Below are 18,702 nucleotides of genomic sequence, written 5' to 3'. Positions count from 1 at the left end.
TTATTCCTAAAGGACATTTTTACTGCATATAGGATTCTGGATTGACAGGTTTTCTTCTTTTTTTTGTTTTTTTTTTTCAGCTCTTGAAAAAGATTGTGCCAAATCCTTTTGGCCTTCATGTTTTCTTCATGTCTTCAACTCCTAGAGCCACATCTCTAGTCCCAACCTGGTCCTTGAGCTTCAGTCCCTTATTTTCTGAGGTCAGTGGGCATCCTCACTTGGATGCCCCATGAGCACCTTAACCATATGTCTTTATTATTTCAGCTCCCTCATACTCTCACACTTGGTTTTCCTCTCTTAGGAAAAATACTTTAGTGAGAAGGAATTATTTTTCTAGCCAGTTCTGTGTTGTTGGCAAGAGATTTTTCCAGTGTTTTTTTTAAGCCAGATATTTTTTCCTCACAATGAGTGATGATTTTTCTGGATAACTAACTCATTATTTAAAAGCATTAGAATGTGCCTTGTTTTCTTGTGTTTTGTTATTTTTTTATTGTGAACTGCTTATTTTTATTAGAAACGTATCTATGGAGATTCTTTGAGGCCTGTGTTGAAGTTGAGGACTTTTTTTTTTTTTTTCCTTGCCACTTTGGAGCAGTACCAATCAATGACCACCTCAAGTTAAATTTTCCTTTTGAGGTTTTTCAGAATACACAGGTAACAGGAACCAAAATCCACATGAAGTCCAACTTGTGGTTAGCAACTCCTAGGGAATTATTATAATTTTACTCCTTCTCACACTAGGATTGAAACAGTCAGTTTCCTTGCTGTTTCCTTCTGTTTGATGGGGCTTTGCTGTCGGTAAGGTTCTTTGGAGTTGCTGCTTTTAATGAGAATCTCATTTTCATTTTCCACCTTGGATGAGCTCTAGGCTTTACCTTTTGCCCCCTGTATCTGGTGCAGTCATTAAAACACAAGCTCAAGGATTCTAGGTTTTGCCAAAATTTTCCAGGGTAGATGTTAGTTTTGTTACTTCCTGAGTTCCTGGTTTTACTTCACTTTAGAGATTGGCATATGTTTTACTTTTACACAAGCTTAATGTTCAAAAAAGATCTTGAAAGGTTTCTTATCCAGAATTTCAGTTATTTTATTTGCGTGGGTTATTTAGGTTACCCAATCTGCCATATTACTGGAAAAAGAGATTTCCTACAATATATGGTTTTCTTTTCTAAATTCTTATCTTCTTAGCATATGTCTCTTAGCTGAATATGTTGCAGTCATAAATATTTAATGATTAAACATTTTTTATCATTACTTGGGGATTCTTTTCCTGAATAGTTTAAAATTTCTACTTTTGATTTACTGTCAGCCTTCTTTCTCCCTCTTACCCCTATAATTTGAAATAGGCAATTGAAAAATGACCCTCTAAAAAGCTCTGCAGTCAGTCTGATATGATTAGATGTCATGACAGTGGTGTAGCTTAATTTTTTGGCTGCATAATCATCTTGAGTTCTTTGCCTCTGGGTTGAGAACTTGGAGATCAGAGCTGATTTAGTGTCTTATTTACACATACAGTCAAGGGGAAACCATTCTACACTTTGCTGAAAATGTTCATGAGAGAGAGTCTCTCAAAAAGCAATTGGGGATGTAGGGATTAGAAATGAGTCCAGAATGGCTACAGAAAGTTTATTTCAGCCTATTTAACAAAATACAAGGAAATAATTATGTTACAGTGGGAGAAGGTTGACTTTCCCCATATCTACTCAGCATTAGTCTGGGTTCAGGTTTAGGCCATGGCTTAGGAAGATTCACATATGTCCAAGTACACACATGCACACACACATGCATACCTACATGGATACACACACTACAAACACAGATATGTAATTAAGTAGTCACACAAGTGAGGGAATTCTGGCAAGTGAGTCATTGGGTACTGTTTTTTTATTTTATACCTTTCTCCTAATTTTCAAAGGAAAATATGTTCATTAGAAAAGCATTGAAAAGTTTAGAAAAATCACCTTTAGTGTAACTTCCTATAGAAAACAGTGGCAATATTTTGGTGCATTTCTATTTGCACTTGTTAAATACAGATCAACTTGTACAAGCAATTGCACTCAATCTTGCTTTTCTCTCCCACTTAACAATTCTATATTAGGTATATCTCCATGTTTCTAAATAGTATTTTAATCACAGCAAAATATTCTTTAATGTGGGTTATTTACCATTTCCCTAATGCCTTCTCATTAGACATTGAAGTTGTTATAATTTTTCCAATAATAAAATGAGTTACTGTTATATCTCCCAGTGTCTTCTGTCTTGGTCCTAGAAACATAATTAAAGGTTGCTTTAAAGTTTCAAGTGTCAGAGAGATCCCTAAAAGGCTGGAGTTCAGCTTTCAATCTATTGTTACCCCAACATTCTCTATGAAGTTTCCCCACCTCCACCTCCTACCCTCATCCTTGCTACAGCAAACTTTTGAAAGAATTTGTCCCGACCACATGTGGTATGTGATCCCCTGGAGGGAGTTCTAGTAAATTAAAACAAAACAAAACCCATCTCATTATATTTTCAGGTGTTATTTTAGCCTCATATTGTATACATGATACATTAGTCCCTGGGGCACCAATTGGTGCCTTGTCAAAGTGCTGAATTATTCTAGTTCTTCAGTGTAGGTGGGCATTTGACATATAGCTGGTTCAATCTGAGATACTCTGTAAGTGTAAAACACACAATAAATTTCAAAGACTTAGAATGATAAAAAAGAATGTAAATCATCTTATTGATAATATTCTTTATATTGACTGTATGTTAAAATGATAATAGTTTGGATATATTGGATTAAATGAAATATTTTATTTAAATTAATTTAATCTTTTTATATGATTTTAATGTGGCTACTAGAAAATGTAAAATTACATATGTGGTTTGCATTTGTGGTTGGTTATTGTATTTCTGTTTGAGAGGCCAATTTAGAGCTTAGAGTTGGATCCTGGGTCCTTCTACCAACCTCCCCCTGCTCTTGGCTCAAGTCTCCAGAATCCTGGGTAAAGGGAAATAAATTTCAGTAGGTTTCTTTCTGTCTCACCCTCCCTCAAGATCCAACCCCAACATAGAGCATGTGGAAACAGAAGATTAGGTAGTAGGTGAGAGAATTAAGGCTGGTTGCTTATGCTATTTTATTAATTGTAAGGTCTGTTCTGCATTAAGTTTCATGAGTGGGAGATACTCCCAGGTAGAACAGATTAGCAGTAAAGTGCTCACCAAATGCTTTGTGGCTTTGGCTTTGATTGCAGCTTTGAGCCATTTTCTTCTCCTCCAACCTGACTTCAATCACTTGTTCTGTGAAAGCCCCAGTGCTCCCTTGTGCCTGCTTTCAGGGATTCAGAGCTGGGACTCCTCAGACCTTTTTGCCATTTCAGCTGCCAGGCAGATAAAACATGGTGCATAGCAGAGCTCCCTGCTCTGAGCAGCTTGAGAGAAGAAGGCTAAAGCTGGCACATTTGGATTCAGGAGGTGCCTGAGATAACTGGGCCATTTTCTCTAGGTTCAGGAGTCCTAGGCCTGCCAGGACACTTCAGCCTCCTAGACAACGCAAGGATGTGGACAGAAAAAGTTGAGTTAATGAGTGATGGTTGACACATGATCCTGAACCCTGTAGCAGCCGTGTGTCTGTGTTCAGGCCTTCTTTGGCAGATGGTCCAGGGATGGCACAGAGCCCCTTGACTGCGAGCCAGCCCCTGGATATGGCTGTATGTGGCTCCTGGTTTCTGCAGTTGGAACTGGGACTTTGAGGACAGCTGAGGTTACTAGCTGCCCTAACCCACTTATAAAACTGGTCAAGCTCCCATTCAACCACAGGTCCTTCCTGCTTTCAATTATTTTTGTAGGGAACCTCTGTTTGCACACAGAGTCATATTTCTTGCTTTGTTTGTTTAGCTTCTTTTTCCGCTGGCTCCTTCCCTTTAGGCTGGTAGAGGCAGTCTCTCTTGCAGCTTGATGCCAACTGAATGTCTTCCAGGTATGCCTGGAAGAGGCCTGGAGAGTCCTCTCTGAAGTGAGAATTTTCAGGCTGCCTAATTCCTAGGAACTGAAGTTGGGAGAAGAGACCGATGCTGGGTATTCCCCACTCATGCATATAACAAATATCTGAGTGCCCCTTTGCTGTGTACTATGCTCCAGGCGAGCCTCTGAGAACTCATGAGTCAGATGTCAATCACCCTTATAGACTCTCGTAGACCGCCCCCACCACCTTTTGAAAACCAAAGAGCTACACATGGGAATTCAGTCCGAGAGTAGAGAGCTTTCAGGAAACAGGAATGAAGGAAGGAATCATGGACATTTCATGAAGGTGAAATTTGAACTCGCATTGAAGAATGGTGTCATGCGGGAGACCCTGCTCTCTGTGCCACTTGTTGTGCAGGGGACCCTGCTTGCTGCGCCATGTGTCGTGTGGGGTGGCCTGCAGGGTCTCAGCTCCCACTCCCCACATAAGAACGCAGAATGTCGCTAGGCCAAAAAGGAACACCCACGGAGCCATAGGTAGGGGAGTCATACCACTATAGTTTCACTGGGGGCTGGAGTCACCCGATGTGTGACCTGCCGGCCGCTTTTCTCCCAACTGACCGACTCACCCTCCCCAGCGCAGCCATAGCAGTTATATCAGTGGCCAATTGGCTAACCGGCTATAGCTGACGACCAACTAGCCACAGCCGATGGCTATCTACTACCCGAGCCCGCACCCCTCCATGTGAGGCCGAGAGCCTGGAAACTGTTCTCCGAGGCTTTGTCCCCACAAATGTGTATAGCTTGGCTCTCAAACAGTGTTTCTCAACCTGGGCACTACTAACCAGATAATTCTTTATTGTGGGGGTAGTTCTGTACATTGTAGGATATTTAACAGCGTCCTAGGCTTCTACCCACGAAATGCCAGTGGAACCTCATCTAGTGATTACAACCAAAAATGTCTCTGGACATTATTAAAAGGGAAAAATCACCTTGGTTGAGAACCACTGCTGTAAAGGAATAGGTAAAATATTCCAGAAAGAGTAAAAAGCATGAGCAAAGGACAGGTCTGCATGGACAGCAGGTGACTTAGTTTGCCTGGAATGAAGAGTATGTGAAGAGTTAGCCCAGGAAAAACATTGACAAGTTAGAATATAAGCCCTACAGGGTAGGAGTTTGGTGTGTGTATCTGTTTTGTTCCATGATGAGTCCCAAGCACCTGGAATAAAGTCTGCCATGTAGTTTGTTGAGTAGAAGAGAGCCTAGGATCATTTTGTAGAGGGTTGAGCTATGAGTTGAGGGGTATTGGTTTTATTCCATAAGTAATAGGAAGACATTTGAATATTTTTGGATTAATAGATGCAGGTGACCCAATCTAGATATCAAAAATATTAATCAGACAGCCATAAGTCAGGGAGATTGGAGAAGAGGATAACCTCTGAGTCAAGAAAAACTCCAAACGACTGTTGCAGGAGTCCAGGCAAGAGATACAGAGGCTTAGCCCCGGGCAGCTTGTGGAGGTGGCGTGATAAGGAGAGTGGCACGTGACAGCAAAGATTTGACGGTGGGTTATGGAAATGGAGTGGAGAAAGAATGGCAAGGCATAGAAGTAAGGAACACAGGGAAAGAATTTAGTTATTTACCTTTCTGCATTTAAAGAAGAATTAACACCAATCCTTCTGAAACTCTACCAAAAATTGAAGAGAAGGAAACACTTCCAAACCCATTCTATGAGGCCAGCATTACCCTGATACTAAAGCCAGACAAGGCCAATTTAAGAGACTTATAGGCCAATATTCCTTATGAACATAGATTTTTTAAAAATCCTCAACAAAATACTAGTAAAGCAAATTCAACAGAACACTAAAAGAACCATACACCACGATCAATTAGGATTTAACCCTGGAATGCAAGATGGTTCAACATATGCAAATCGATAAATGTGGTACACCACTTTAATAGATAAAAGGATAAAAATCATATGATCATCTCAATAGATTCAGTAAAAGCATTTGAAAAAGTTCAACACAGCTTTCATCATTAAAACTTCTCAATTTGGGTATAGGAGAAATGCACATAATAAAGGCCACATATGGTGAGCCAAATAGTTTCCAGAACCACCTGCAGAAGTTTAAGGTTGTGCAGATTTGGAAGCAGGCGGATGGCTGGGCCTCGCCTGAAGCCCTGGTGTCCACTTCTGCGGCTCCTTCAAATCCATCGACTTGGATCCGTTGTCAAGGTCCACGGTGGTGGTGGCAGAGCCAGCAATATCTCCAACACCGCAGACAGCGGACGCTCTAGGGCATCACCTCAGCACCACCCTATGTTACAACCTCCTCAAGCAGGGAGGGAGTGCAGTGATGCTGTGGACGGAGCCGTGACTGTCCTGGAAGATGATCCTGAGTTCAATACAGACACCTCATTGCTTCCCCACTGACCAACGTAGTGCAAAATTTGCAGCAGCCATTGGGATTCCAACAGCTCCTGGGGAGCAACTGGTAACAGAGAGAAACATGCTTAGAAACATGAAACATGTTGAGAAAGATGCTCAGAAACCAGACTATCAAAATTGCTACTGCCTAAGACTTGGTGGGGTTATCACTTTGTGAGGGGTGTAAATGTCTAATCATTATGTTGTTTTGTTCGCCTGAAACTAATTTAAAACATTTTTTTAAAAAAGCTACTGCCTCAGCAGACTATGGCTTCCCCAAATTAAAATTAATGAAAAACTTGCCAAGAACTACACTGACTCAAGAAAGATTGTCTTATTTGGCACTTTGTCTATAGAATGCATGTTATATGGAAAGGTTGATTATAAGAACATAATCAGTGTTCCTTGAAATGAAGAAACTTGGGAACTGTTGGTGCTGTTGCCTTGGACTCCAAAGGAAATGTGGCTTACATAACCTCGACAGAGGGTATCCTGAATAAAATGGTCGGCCGAGTTGGGGACACACCATGTATATAGAATCTGGAGGTTATTCTGACAATGACATTGGAGCCGTTTCAATGATTGGGCAGGGAAAAGCATCCTGAAAGTGAATCTGGCCAGCCATACTCTTTTCCAGATAGAACAAGGAAAGACATGAGAAGAGATTGCTGACATGTCATTGGGTTATATGAAGTCAAAGCTCAAAGTGTTAGGTGGTATCTTAGTTAACAAGGCAGGAGACTGGGCAGAAAGTGGGCCTCTGCATCCATGCCCCAGGCAGCTACCAAGGATGGCAAGCTGAATTCTGGCCAAACCAGTTTCACTGGCCTGTCCTAAGCCCCTGGAAGATTGTATCCTAGATGCTAGCTTGAAGGTAAAGTACAGTTCCCTGGTGTGGAAACTTAGCTTAATCAACTAGATCTGAAAATGGAAAAATTCTACAGTCTGTCACTTGTTTTGTTGCCTTGATCAATAAGTATCTGAATGTTTGGTGAGGGGCAGATTCTGAAGTGATGAGCGAAATGCCCATAGTAAAATCAAAATAAGACTAACGAAGATGACAAACTACTGAGCCTTTCTTGTGAATAGTTCCCATTGTCTTTGTTTAGAAAGAAGAAACAACATGGTCTTAACCAGACAAAAGCTGTCTGGATGCTGTGATTGCCTTTGGAATTGGGAACTGCCCAGCAGTGACAAAGCTGCCCCCAGGGCTCTTTGGTTGCACTTTCCAACAGGACCTTGTGAAGGGGTGAGGTGGGAAGGAAAGGATGCTGAGGACATATTTGAATGTAAGACAGGAGCCCAGAGCTAATGGGAAAAGGCCAGGTGAGCTGCCAAATGTTGCCACATTCATTTGGACTCAGAAGAATACTGGGTAAAAGACACTGTGAGAGGATAAGCTGAGTTTTCTAAGAAAGGCAGATCTTCTCTGATTTACTAATACAGATATTTCCAGGTCGTTTAAAGGGACCATTTGAAGGGTGGTAATGGATACTCTGTGGAGCTCCTTCAGGTCTGAGGGCTTTCTTGGGCTCACATATGAGCCTACTCACCCAGTGTTTCCCCACTAGCCATTATGGCTGCTCAGAGCCAGCCTCTACCTGCTGCAGACCCTCTGTGCCTCACAGTGAGTAATGGGGCTCACCACTGCTCCAGCTGTCCCAGGACAGGGAGGGTTGATGGATGTAGAGATGACACTGAGACTGTGACTTAGTACATTCTCATACTGTCCAGCGCTATGGGGTCCTCTCTCCCAACTGAATTGGGTATGAGTAAAATGTGGTCAGAATGGTGAAGAAAGTAATTTCCTTGATTGAAAGTATTCCTATTAATCTCTCTACACTGAAATGGTATTTCTGCTGTGACATATCTGCTCAATTTTTTAGTCTGTCAGGGCTTACCTTCTCTCTGGAAAGAAATTGCTTAACTTTAAATTCCATGTGCCACTAATAAAATGTATTTTGAAAGAAAAAAATAAAGGTCATATGTGACAGACCCACAGCTAAGCTAAAGGCTTTTTCTTTAAGACCAGTAGTAACACAAAGATGTATATGCTTGCCACTTACATTCAACATAGTACTGGAAGTCCTAGCCAGAACAATTAAGCAAGAAAAAGAAATAAAAGGCATTTAAATAAGAAAGGAATATATTAAATTGTCTGTTTGCAGATGACATGATTTTATATATAGAAAAATCCTAAAGATGCCACCAAAAAACTGTTAGAACTAAAAAACAAATTCACTAAAGTTACAGGATTCAAAATCAACATGCAAAAATCATTTGCATTTCTATACATTAACAGTTAACTATCTGAAAGGGAAATTAAGAAATCAATTCCATTTTATAATAGTATCAAAAAAATAAAATAGTTAGGAATAAATTTAATTAAGGAGGTAAAAGACCTGTAAACTGAAAATTCTAAGACATGAATGAAAAAAATTGAAGAAAACACAAATGAATGAAAAAATATTGTGTTCTTGGATTGGAAAAATTAATATTGTTAAAATATCCATACTGTCCAAAGCAATCTACAGATTCAATGCAATCCTTACCAAAATTCTAAAGATGTTTTTAAAAAAAATAGAAAAAATATCTTAAAATTAGTATGGAAGAACAAAAGGCTCTGAATAGCCAAAGCAATCTTAAGAAAGAACAGCAAAGCTAGAGTCCTGGTTTCAAACTATATTTCAAAGTTACGGTAATCAAAACAATATGGTAACAGCATAAAAACAGACATATAGAACAATGGAACAAAATAGAGAGCCCAGAAATGAATCTATACATAGATGGTCACATAATCTTTAACATGGGCACCAAGAACACACAATGAGGTAAGAATAGTCTCTTCATTAAATAGTGTTGGGGAAACTGAATATCCACATGCAAAAGAATGAAACTGGACCCCTACCTTACACCATTCACAAAAATTAACTTCAAATGGATTAGTCATGCAAACATAAGACCTGAAACCATAAAACTCCTAGAAGAAAACATAGGGGAAAATTCCTTGGCATTGGTTTTTGCAATGAGTTTTTGGATATGACATCCAAACCACAAGCAACAAAAGCAAAAATAAACAAGTGGGACTATATCAAACTAAAATGCTTCACGCAGCCGACAATACAATAAACAAAAGGAAAAGGAAATCTATAAAATGGGAGAAAATATTTGAAAACCATGTATCTGACAGGTGGTTAACATAGAAAATACAAAATACAACTCAATAGCAAAAGTAACAACACAATTAAAAATATGCAAATGATCTGAATAGACTTTTTTCCAAAGAAAACATACAGATGGCCAATAAGTACATGAATAGATGCTCAACATCAGTAATCATCAGGGAAATGCAAATCAAAACCACAATAAGATATCGCCTCACACCTGTTAGGATGTTTATTATCAAAAAGACAAGAGATAACAAGTATTATTGAGGGTGTGGAGAAAAGGACACATTTGTTCATTGTTGGGGGCAATGTAAATTGGCACGGCCACTATGAAAAACAGTATGGAGGTTCCTTGAATAGAATTACCATATGATCCAGCAATTCCACTCTGGGTATATATCTAAAGGAAATGAGATCAGTATCTCAAAGAGATATCTGCACTCCCAAGTTCATTGCAGCATTAGTCACAATAGCCAAGATATTGAAACAACTTTGTTGTTAATTGACAGATTGATGGATAAAGAAAATATGGTATATATATATATATATATATATATATATATATATATATATATATATATAATGTATATATACATAAATACATGTATATGTCTATACCATATTTTATATATATGTATATATATTATATATATACATATATATGGTGTGTGTGATCAAACAATATGGTGAATGTTTAAATAAAAAAATTTATTACAGTAAAAGACACATTGCTATTAATCCCCCTCAAAATACTCCCCCTCACTTCAAGCACATTTTTCCCATCATTCTTGCCACTTTCTGAAGCAGTTCTGGAAGTCCCCTTTCATGAGTGTCTTCAGTTGCACTGTCGTGGTTGCCTCAGTGTCCTGAATCAATTCAAAATGTTTACCTTTCATGGTCATTGTGACTTTGGGGAAGAGCCAGAAGTCACACAGTGCCAGATCTGGTGAATAAGGTGGAAGAGGACACACCATAATGTTTTTATTTAACAGAAATTGTGATACCAGAAGTGATATGTGACATGGATGTGTTTCTGTTGTGATCAAACAATATGATGAATGCTGCTACCGAGTGCCATCCAGTGGAAAGGTAGGGATCTTCAATATGGGAAGCAGTGTGTCAAACCTTCGTAACAGTGTGTGACAAGTTTCAACTTGTTTGGTGTAGTCAGTCGGTGTGAGCTACAGTTGAGAAAACGTTGTGTTTTAAAGTGTGCCGTAAATCATCTTCCATCATGGCAGTGCTCCATGTCACACATCACTTCTGGTATATGGCAATTTCTGTCAAATAAAAACATTACAGTGTGTCCTCACCCACCTTGATCACTGGATCTGGCACTGTGTGACTTCTGGCTCTTCCTCAAAGTGAAAATCACCATGAAAAGTAAACTCTTTGAATCAATTCAGGACATCGAGGCAGCCACGACAGCACAGCTAAAGATACTCACGGTAGAGGACTTCCAGAACTGCTTCAGAAAGTGGCAAGAGGATGGGATAAGTGTGTTTGAAGTGAGGGGGAGTATTTTGAGGGGGTTTAATGGCAATGTGTCTTTTACTATAATAAAATTTTTTTATTTAAACATTTACGATATTGTTTGATCATACCTCATATATATATTAAACCATCACATTGTACACTGACTATAGACTACTTTGTCAATTTTACCTCAGTAAAGCTGAAGAAAAAAGATACTATATCCTGGAAATAACTTTTAAAAATATGCACATGTAGTCTGCTAAGATAATATAAAAGTGGCCTCAGTAATAAGTATTTTAAATTATTCCCATAATGCAGAAGAAAGTTAGCAAAAAGAGGTTAAGTGAATCATGCAATGTCTATATTAGAACCTGGGTTTAGCACCAGGATGCATACTCTTTATTTCTCTGCCTCTCAGGTACTCAGTATAAGGTCCCATTATACTGTTGTCTCTTGACATGTGAATTGCATCTCACTCAACTTTTAGTCTCATACAGTCAAGTATCATGCTTTGCCCATAAGTATTCAATAAATAGCCTGTTGATTGAAAAAAAAAGAGATTTACATTTTGGAGGTGTTGAGTTTGAGGTTCATAAATATTCAGGTGGAGATATATAGCCAATAGTTGGACATAGAGTGGTTGAGTTTATGAGAAAAGTCAAGAAGTGAGTAATATGGGCATTGTTGGCACACAGGCCATTGTTGGATGAGACTGCTGAGTATGGGACTATAAAGGAAGAGGGCCAAGGGGCAGCCAGATGGCTCAGTTGGTTAGAGCGTGAGCTCTGAACAACAGGGTTGCCGGTCCCATTCCCACATGGGCCAGTGAGCTGTGCCCTCCACAACTAGACTGAAGACAAGTTGCTGCTGAGCCCCGGAGGGGCAGTTGGATAGCTCAGTTGGTTAGAGCGCGAACTTTCAATGTCCTGAATCGATTCAAAACGTTTACCTTTCACAGTCATTGTGACTTTGGAGAAGAGCCAGAAGTCACACAGTACCATATCTGGTGAATAAGGTTGCCAGTTCCATTCTTGCATGGGATGGTGGGCTGTACCCCCTGCAACCAAGATTGAAAATGGTGACTGGACTTTAGGCTGAGCTACACCCTCCACAACTAGATTGAAGGACAATGACTTGGAGCTGATGGGCCCTGGAGAAACACTGTCTCCCAATATTCCCCAATAAAATTTATTTTTAAAAAAAGGAAGAGGGCCAAGTCAGAATCTGTCATGGTGCCCTCACCTGTGGGTGTGCACAGAGACTAGTGGTCATCCATTATTATCCACTCTCATTTTCTTCCATAATAACACACATTTTTAATTGGGCACAGAGTTATCAAAATAAAGATTATATATCCAGCTTCCCTTGCCACAAGGCATGGGCACCTGACTAAGTTTTGGCCAAGAGATTTAAGAATCAGTGCCATGTTATTGCTTTCAGGAACCTGTCTAATAGACATTTGGCACATGCTCTTCGTCCCCTTACTCTTTGTCCCATGTTTTAGTCTGCTTCCTGGAATTGTGACGTGAAGAGCTGGAGTTCTAGCAGTCACTTTGGGCCATGAGCATGGGTGCTAACCCCTAAGGATGGAACAGTAGACGACTGTACGGGATCAGGGCTCTAGATGACTGTGGATCCGCTACCCCAGCCCTGGATCGCTGATTTCCAGAATTTGACATTAGGGAAAGATGAACTCCTGTCTTGTTATTGTGGGTCTCTGTTGCTTATAACCAAACCTAATCCCAAATGACACAACAGAAGAGGAGCAGATGGGAAGAAGTGGACAGAGACTTTGAACTGGAGTGACACGGTGTCATGGAAACCAATCAGACAGGAGGAAGCCTGAGGACAAAGACACTATATTTGATGACTTGGAGGTCACTGGTGGTTTTAAATTAACACTATCCAAAATTAACTGTAAACCAAACCATGTTAAAAGCCTCCCTGCAGTGTCTGCAAATACTTTAAGACTTTCCAACTGAGCTATACCTTGGTAACTGGAAGGTTCCTATGTATTATGAAATGAAAAAAATATTTGCAGACTCACCTCATCTGCATAGACTGTATCAGCCTTCAGGGAATTAGTTAGAACCCATAGTGAGAAAGGTTGTCACGATAACTGAAAGAGGGTTTCCAACACAGAGGGTGAAGAGTGAATAAGGGCAAGGGCTCTTCCCCACCCCACCCCTCTCTTCGCTTGGCCAGTGCTAGCAGGTCCTTCATTTCTCAGCCTGAAGTTGCTTCCTAGGACATGCACTCCTGGACCCCCTTGGGGTCGTCTCTCAGCTCCTTAAACTTGTCCTCCATATTTCCCCTTGTTTCATATCTGCCTTCCTCAATGATTTGTTAGTTCCATGAGGCCTTGGATCCTGTCTGGTTCACTCACTGGTGTCTTCAGTGCCTAGACAAATGCCTGGCAGAGAAGAGGAGCTCAGTTTAGTGCATGAAGTTTCTCTTTACAGTGCTGGTGTCAGAACTCTTGCTGTTTGGCTTAGTTTGTTCCTTGTGCATGAGGGGAGACTTTCTGAAGTTGCTTCCTGTTTTGGCCTCTCAGTATTTTAATTTTTAAAATGGTGATGAAGGAGAAAGAGAGAAAGTGGAATTCTTTTTAAGATCTACCTGTGTAGGGGTGGATAATGTCTTACTTAATTTCCTAGTCCCCCTTTGAGGGCAATAGGGAATCACTTAGTAACACCAGGACTCTGTGGTGCCCCAGGGTCACTCAGGAGCTGGAGGAGTAAAGGAGGCTTATGAGTTACCCCCAGAGTACCTTCCTGCATGAAGGTACTTTAATAGGAACCCTAGATCAGTACTTATTAAACATTGTTTCCAAGGAAGAGTAGCGTTCCAATCCCTCACATTCTGGCCTCTACCTCCCCTCTGGCCTTATCTCCTCATTCTCTCTGCCCCAGCGAGAGCCACCACTCTCCCCCAACACATCTTGGGCCCTTCCCAATGTGCCTTGGCTCACGTGGGTCCTTCTGAATGTCCTCTCTCCCCCTGTCCCTGCCTCCCAAATGCTACCCATAATTGAGACTCATTAAATGCATTCTCTCTGGGAAGCCTTCCCTGGTCACCCAGCAGGCACATAACTTTCTCCTCTGAACTCTAACAACACCTGTCTAATGTTCCCTTGAAAATGAGCACATTCTGTCTTGTGGTATTACTGTTATTTTCAGATGGATATTCAGCTTCCTGAAAGGGTGCTGCCTTGGGTTTCTATGCAGTCCGTGGGTATCTAGCAAACTGCCTTGTACAAAGTAGATATCAGTAAACAACTGATTGTAGCATCCTGTTTCTTAGCTATATTTCCCTTTTGTTAAAGTGGAAAAGAAAACACATACCTGTGACATCAGGAATTCCTGTGTCCCCTGGTTATACTGCTTCTTTCGTGGTTTCTCGTCTTGGACTGTCGAGAGACATTCTATAAGAAGCAGGGAATTGAATTTATTCTCCTATCTCAAAAATCCCACAATCTGCTGTGGCTAGTAATTTATAAACTGTAGTAGATGATTATAAGTAAGATGAATGTAATTGTTTAGCAGCAAGCTTTAAATAAACACATAAATTTCAGTGTTTCTTCTTATCGAATTTTCTGACATATTGGAATTGATCTGAGATCTCATTGAAATGTAAACTATAAACTATCTTCTGAGGCCTTTAAATCCAGAAGGTGGAAACAGAGATAATAGAATGGTTAGAAACTTTTGAGGAGCATACCTATGTAGCAGACTAGTTAGCAGGGTGTATTTTTGTCAGCCCAGACAATGACAGCGTCATTCTCACCAAGCTGCAGAGACTGCCTTTAAATGGCTCCTCCTTTGTCTCTTTTCCATTGTCAACGGCTTTGGCTGAGAAGGGGGGTGGGGATAGGCCACAGTCAGAACAGTAATCTCCTCTTGTGACTTAATGAAGATTCTCATTATCAAACACTCCTTTTCCAACCATTCCTCATATGACTATATTAGTCAGGATTCTCCAGAGAAACGGAACAAATAAGATTATCTATCTATCTATCTATCTATCTATCTATCTATCTATCTATCTATCTATCATCTATCTAATCTATCATCTATCGAGTTATTACAGGAATTGGCTCACACCGTTATGGCAGCTGAGAAGTCCCATACCTGTTGTCTGCAAGGTGGAGACCCAGGAAATCCTCTGGTTTAATTCGTTCAGAGCCTTAAGGTCTGAGAATCAACAGTTTAACTCCTAGTTCCAGGTCATATGACTGAGACCCAGGGACCACTGGAGTTAATCCCGGAGTTCATAGACCTGAGAACAAGGGACTCTGATGTCTGAGAGTCGGATAAGTTTGGTGTCCAAAGTGAAGAAGAGAGAGAGCGAATTTTTCCTTCCTCCATCTTTTTGTTCTATTTAGATCCCCAAGGGACTGGATGACCTCCATCCACATTGGTGAAGGCATATCTCTTTACTCAGTCTACTGAGTCAAATGCTAATCTCTTTCAGAAACACCCTCACAGGCACACCCAGAAATAGCCTTTTACCAGCCCATCACAGTGACAGTCTCCAATCCCAGTTTAATTGCATTTAGGACTCATTTTAAGCAATTTGGCCAAGTCAGAAACATGGTCCATTATGTACAGCTGCAGCATCTTCAGAGACTGGAGTAGATGTACATTTAGTGATGGCAACAGTACTGCAGACAAAGGAGCCTGTGATAGGGTCTTGGGACACTCCTTAAAACTGTGTCAGTGCAACAACTTGCACTTAGCACACTACCCAGCAATGAGTGCTCAGCTAGTGTCTTAAAAGGCAGCTCTCTCCTCTCCAGACTGCAAGCTCAAAACCGCTTCTATTTTTTAAAAAACTGCTATATTCATTTTAAGTGTGTTATAAAAAGTTATTAACTGATAATCCCACATTTTTTTTTAAATTAAATTTATTGGGGTGACAATTGTTAGTAAAATTACATAGATTTCAGGTGTACAATTCTGTATTACATCATCTATAAATCCCATTGTGTGTTTAATCCCACATTCTTATTGAAAGCTTTCTTGTTAACGCAGGTTAAGTCAGAAATTACTGATGATTCCTAAGGGATCAATTTCCAGACCAATTTAAATGTCAACTTCACAGGACAAATTGCTTAGTTTAAAAAAAGGGGAGTTGATTCCTTTCTAATAGGAAGAGTAATCCTAACCTGGAAATCACTGGATTTCCTGATAGCACAAATCTAAATAGAGGTGTTGTGTTTCCCTTTTTTATGTGCATGTAGAATAAAAAAAAATTAAGAACACTTGGTTGTTAAAGAGATGCCAGGGAATCCTAAGAACTATTTGGAAGAAGGCAGGGGACCTTGCTTGCTAAAAGAAGTTTCAAGACTGGAAGAAAGCTGTTTGCAAGGGTTTTTGCCACAGAAATCAATGGGTGGGTCCAATATGAAATTTTTTTAATATGGTTTAGACAGTTTCATCTTCCTAAAATTAACAAGAGATAAATTAAGCTGGGATTGATAGTAGTTAATATTTTTTTTTAGGTTGTACAATGTGATTTTTTTTAAATTAGGCAAACAACATGATGACTCATATGTGTACATTGTGAAATAATTACCACAGTCAAGCTAATTAACATGTCCATCACCTCACATGGTTACCTTGTTTTTCTTTCTTTCTTTCCTTTTTTTGGTGGTGAGAACACGAGATCTGGTCTCAGCAATTTCAAGTACAGAGTACAGTATTGTTGACTACAATCAGGGTGCTGTACATTAGATCCTCAGAACTTATTCATTTTGTAACTAAAAGTTTCAACCTTTTACAAACACCTCCCCATTTTCCCCAGTCCCCAGCCTTTGGTAACCACCATTCTCCTCTGTTTTTATGAGATTTACTTTTTTTCTTTTTAATTATATATATATAAGATGTTATTCAATATTTGCCTTTCTGTGTCTGGCTTATTTTACTTAGCATAACGTCTTCTATGTTTATACATATTGTCACTGATAGCAGGATTTATTTTTTATGGATGAATAATATTCCACTGTGTATATATACACCACGTTTTCTTTATCCATTCATCCACTGATGGACAGTTAGGTTGTTTCCATGATCTTGGTTATTGTGAATAACATTGCAATAAACACAAGTGTGCAGATAGCTTTTTGAGATACTGATTTAATTTACTTTGGGTATATGCCTGGAAGTGGGATTGCTGAATCAGTATGGTAATTCTATTTTTAATGACTGAAGGAACCTCCACACTGTTTTCCATAGTGGCTGTACTAATATGCATTCCCCCAACGATGTACACAGGTTTCCTTTTCTTCTCATCCTCTCTTGTCATTTTGATAATAAACATCTTAATAGGTGTGAGGTAATGTCTCATTGTGGTTTTGATTTGCATTTCACTGATGATTAGTGATGTTGAGAATCTATTCATGTACCCGTTGTCCACTGTATGTTTTCTTTTGAAAAAAGTCTTCTCAGGTCCTTTGCCCATTTTTAATTGGGTTATTTGTTATTTTTGCTATTGAGTTGTATGAGTTCCTTATGTATTTTGGATATTAATCCCCTGTTAGGTATATGGTTTGCAAATATTTTTCCCATTTCATAAATTTAATTTTTATTTGGTTTATTGTATCCTTTGCTGTGTGAAACATTTTAGTTTGATGTAGTTCCACTTGTTTATTTTTGCTTTTGTTGCTTGTGGTCTGGGTATCATACCCAAAAAATCATGGCAAAAACCAATGTCCCCCATGTTTTCTTCTAGGAGTTTTATGGCTTGAGGCCTTTCATTGAAGGTTTTAATGCAATTTGAGTTGATTTTTGTGTATGAAGGAAAAGTCCAATTGCATTCTTTTACATGTGGATATCCAGTGTTCCCAATATCATTTATTGAAGAGACTGTCCTTTCCCATTGTGTATTTTTGGTGCCTTATTAAAGGTTAGTTGACTTTATATACATAAGTTTATTTCTAAGCTCTCTATTCTGTTCCTTGGTCCATATGCCTCTTTTCATGCCAGCACCATACAGTTTTGATTAATTATAGCTTTGTAATACAGTTTGAAATCAAGAAGTGTGATGCCTCCAGCTTTGTTGGCTCTTCCATCTCAAGATTGCTTTGGCTATTTGAGGTCTTCTGTGGTGTCATACAAATTTTAGGATTGTTTTTTCCTATTTCTGTGAAAAATACCATAGAAATTTTGAAAATAATTGTATTGAATTGGTTATTTATGTTCATGTTTTCCTGTGAATTCCAAATATGCTATAACTGAAATGATCTGAATAATAGCATAGATTCTGGAGCCTGCTAGATAGTCTGGGTTTTAATCTTGACTCTGACACTAACTTAACTTTTCTGTGCATCAATGCAGATGGTTGCAGTACCTACAAAAATGTGGATAGTTACAGTACCTACCTAATAAAGGTCTTTAGGAGGATAAATAGAGTTAGTACCTGGAAAGCTCTTAGAACAAGGCCTGGAACATACAAAGCAATGGATAAGTGTCTGCTGCTGCTGCTATTACTACTACTGTTATTGGGAGTCTAGAAGGGGATCAATTTTTAAGAATTGTGATTCAGAATTATTGATAAAAGCAATTTAAAGAGCATGAACCCTTAATTTAAATAAACTATGTTTCACGTTTAGGCTCTGTCACTAACTTTGTGAATTTAAGCAAGAAACTTTATGTCTTTCAGTGTCACATTCTTTATCTGTAAAAT

General features: G+C 39.4%; 1 pseudogene; it reads left to right on the top strand.

Moving 5' to 3' along the window:
• Positions 1–6,335: 6,335 nt before the first annotated feature.
• LOC109458579 (isoaspartyl peptidase/L-asparaginase) lies at positions 6,336–7,210 on the top strand (annotated as a pseudogene).
• Positions 7,211–18,702: the final 11,492 nt, after the last annotated feature.

Source organism: Rhinolophus sinicus, linkage group LG06 (genome assembly GCF_036562045.2).
Source record: "Rhinolophus sinicus isolate RSC01 linkage group LG06, ASM3656204v1, whole genome shotgun sequence".
In the NCBI taxonomy this organism is placed as follows: domain Eukaryota; kingdom Metazoa; phylum Chordata; class Mammalia; order Chiroptera; family Rhinolophidae; genus Rhinolophus; species Rhinolophus sinicus.
Note: the sequence above shows the minus strand (reverse complement) of the source record. Positions and strands in the feature narration are given on the sequence as shown.